This window comes from Cryptomeria japonica, chromosome 10, assembly GCF_030272615.1.
Source record: "Cryptomeria japonica chromosome 10, Sugi_1.0, whole genome shotgun sequence".
NCBI classification, from domain to species: Eukaryota; Viridiplantae; Streptophyta; class Pinopsida; order Cupressales; family Cupressaceae; genus Cryptomeria; species Cryptomeria japonica.
In genome coordinates, this window is record NC_081414.1 from 129,544,557 (window position 1) to 129,548,651 (window position 4,095).

Genomic DNA, 4,095 nt, shown 5'->3' on the forward strand with positions numbered 1-4,095 from the left:
AAGATATCTTCAATTTGTTCTTTTGGAAATACATACTCCAATCTAACTTCCTTCTCATTCACCTTTTCTCTCAAGAAATGAAACTTGATTGATATATGCTTGGTATTAGAATACAACATCAGATTCTTAGAAATGTTTATATCACTTAAATTATCACAGTATATAGCAGTAGGCTCATCAAAAATAACTCAGATATCCTTCAACATCTTCTTCATCCAAATCACCTGAGTATAATTTCTAGCAACAACAATGTATTCAGCTTCTGCAATAGACAAAGAGATACCATTTTTCTTCTTACTCATCCATGAAACCAATCTCTTGCCCAAGACAAATGCACCACCACTAGTACTCTTTCTATCATCAACATCACCTACCCAATCAATGTCAGTAAAAGCACTTAAAGTGAAATCATCATCTCTAGGATACCACAAACCAAAATCAATTGTCCCTTTTAAATATTTGAAAATTCTTTTCACAGTAACTACATTAGATTCCTTAGGATTAGCTTGGAATCTAGCAACAAGACAAACAACATTTATAATATGTGGTCTAGTTTGAGTCAAATACAACAATCCACCAATCAAAGATCTGTATCTAGTCTGATTTGCTTTCGGAGAATCATCATCCTTTGTCAACTTACATCCATTCACCATAGGTGTAGCAACTGGCTTTGCATCATCTAAACCAAACTTCTTCAACAATTATTTTACATATTTAGATTGTGATATGAAAATGCCTTTATCCAACTGAGTAATTTGCAATCCCAAAAAGAATTTCATCTCACCAATCATAGACATCTCAAACTCATTATGCGTATCATCAACAAACTTCTTGCACAAACCATCATTTCCACCAAAAATAATGTTACCAACAAAAACTTCAACAATCAAGATGTTATCATTATCAATCTTCAAGTATAGATTACTATCAACAATACCTTTATTAATTTCAAGCTTCATTAAATAATTATCCAATCTGGCATACCAGGCTCTTGGGGCTTGCTTCAATCCAGTCTTAGTCTCAACCATAGCTTTGAAAATCTTGAACTTCTCCAAGGATCTAGACTTCTCCCTTAAGAAAGTGACCCACATCATCCTTGAATAGTCATCAATAAACAACATGAAATACATGTCATCCTGCAAGCTTCTCACTCTAGAAGGACCACACAAATTAGTATGCACAAGATCCAATATTCCATTAGAAGTATACCGTTTATTTTTTAAAGAAACTCTTGGTTTCTTCCTTAACTGACATTCCTTACATACCGGATTAGAAGCCTTTACAATCTTAGGAAGATCTCTTACTGTTTGAGTGGAACTTATCTTAACCATGCAATCAAAGTTCACATGACACATCCTTCTATGCCATAACCAACTTTCATCAATCTGAGCAATCAAACAACTTTTACCACCAGCATTCAAGTAAAAAATATTACCTTTAGTCTCAATTTTGGAGCTACTCAAGATCTTACATTTTTCATTCTTGAATTGCAAGTCATAACCCTTATCAACCGTCTATCAAACACTTTGATATTATTGTTTAGACCTTCAACATATAAGACATCATTAGTGTTATGCTTACCATCAAGAGAAATAGAACCTCTACCACGGATTATACTAGCTTTGTCATCTCTAAATATCACTACACCACCATCATACTTTTCCATGCTCACAAACTTACTCTTATCACCTGTCATGTGATGAGACAAACCACTATCAATAACCCATTCATCTTTCTCTTCAACTTTAGCAGCCAAAGCTTTCTCCTCAATAATGTAGCTAGTAGAATCAACAATCACCGGATCATCTTCCTTGATAGAAATGAACACCCACTCATCACCTGAATTTCCCTCTCAGACTCATCATCTATCACACCTTCATTAGCAGCAAAATAACACTTCTTCTGATATTTAGGCTTATATGGATTTAATGGATTCTTAGAAACTCTTTCCGGACAACTTGAGGTAAGATGTCATATCTTATTGCATGAAAAACATTTAATAGGAAACTTTCCTTCATACTTATCGACACCCTTATGAAATATTTTGGCAATCAGGGTTTCAAGCTTTTCAAGCTCTCTTTCTTCTTCTTCAATCTCTCTCATCTCCTTCTCATATCTGGATACCCTTGTAGAACTTTCTCCCGGATCATATTTCTGCTTCACGGATACAGTAGGTTTGAATGTAGATTCATATTTAGGAAGTGATTCACCAAACTTGCTCAACTCAAAAGTAGCAAACTTTCCAATAAGCATGTCTCTAGTCACATTTGTCATAGTCTGGATCTCCTCAATAGCAATAGCCTTATGCTTGTAAGTGGGAGGCAAGGATCTCAACACCCAATCTCATATTCTTCCAACACTCCACCAACACATATGATGTTCAACACAATCTCATTCACTTTCTACATAAAAGGAGGTAATGTTCTCATCTTCACCCATCTTCAGCATCTCATACTTTCCCTTCAAGATCTGCAACATAGAAACTTTCACATGGTTGTCATCTTCATACAAAGTCTCTAGCTTCTTCCAGATCTCATGAGAAATCTGCAAATCCATCACATTAGTCATCTCATTATCAGACAAGGCACTTAACAAGGCTTCCTTATCTCTAATATTGAATTCAACTTCCTTAATCTCATTTGGAGTAGTAGGACCATTCGGAGGAGCATTATACACATTCTTAGTAATCTTCCAATAATCTTCACCAATGCATTGCAAATGACATTCCATCTAATTCTTCTAGAGAGTGTAATTTGTTCCATCATATATCAAACTATCCTTCTTAAAAGCAAAGGTTGCCATCCCGGATCCTGTCAAGCGGTCAAGCTTCTTCTAGATGATCTATCTCTGATACCAATTGTTGGCAACAATGCAACAAATTGAGGGGGGGGGGGGGGGGGAATTAGTTTGCTCAAAAATTCTACACAAATCAAACTTAAATTCAGATCTGATGAATAACAGTGAAAGCCTAAATCAACACCACATCCATATCACACATAACACCAATATTTTTGACATGGAAAACCTAGTTAAGGGAAAAACCATGGTGGGAACCTACCCACAATGAGATAATACCCTATTAGGAGTAAGTGACATATTACAATGGGGAATGCACGTGCATTTAGACACACTACCTAGAGCTCACTACTCAAATCACAAAACAAGAAGGGCTACAACCGCAGGGAAGGCTCACTGCCTTACATAAACATTTGAATTACATCCAGAGGATCATGAAATGATTAAATAGCATCTCCTCATGTCTGGTTACAGTTTCAGTTAAGCACATAACACAAACTTTGCTCTTTCACACTTCTTTGCACTTCTCCTTTGCCACTGAAATATCAAATTGATATTCGCACACATAGATACATCTTTCATATGAATATTGCATATACTTATACAAATCATCAACCTATATTTCAAGGTCAACTCAATCCTCAACACAAAATACAAAACAATAACCTCACATGCTACAACAATACATGCAGACCAAAACAATGTCGGTTAAGACATAGTCTGGACCTAAATCAACACCACACACAAGAAGCACCTCTAAAGATTGTGCCTTGATCATCTGCAACACGCTACAACCATCATGAATGTCACATAACACAAAGAATACCACCGAATTAAGAAAATGATCAACAACACGCACAATGATCAATGCAGACCAACAACACGGATAGAACATGATCTAGAAACATCCACAAGAAACGTGAATTACCACAACATCACCACTTACTAGAATCTCCATCATCATTATATCAAACCTCAAGAACACACAGTGAACAGATTGTCAAATTGAAAGATTTGTTTGTAGACCTTCAAATCATGAACCATCTAAATTAAGGACACATAAAAACATCCCAAATACTCTGTCAAATCCACAAACGAAGATATTGCAATTCCGGAGCACAATCTAGAATACCGAATAACACGAACAACTAAAAAAAAACCTCAATATTGAAACACACAACTCGATCAAATAGCCATGTGAACCACTAAAACTTCTGCTAAATTAACTGGAGATTCTTATCTAAAAACCCATTAAACCACAACAACTCATCTGCAACACACTGAACAAACCAACTCATC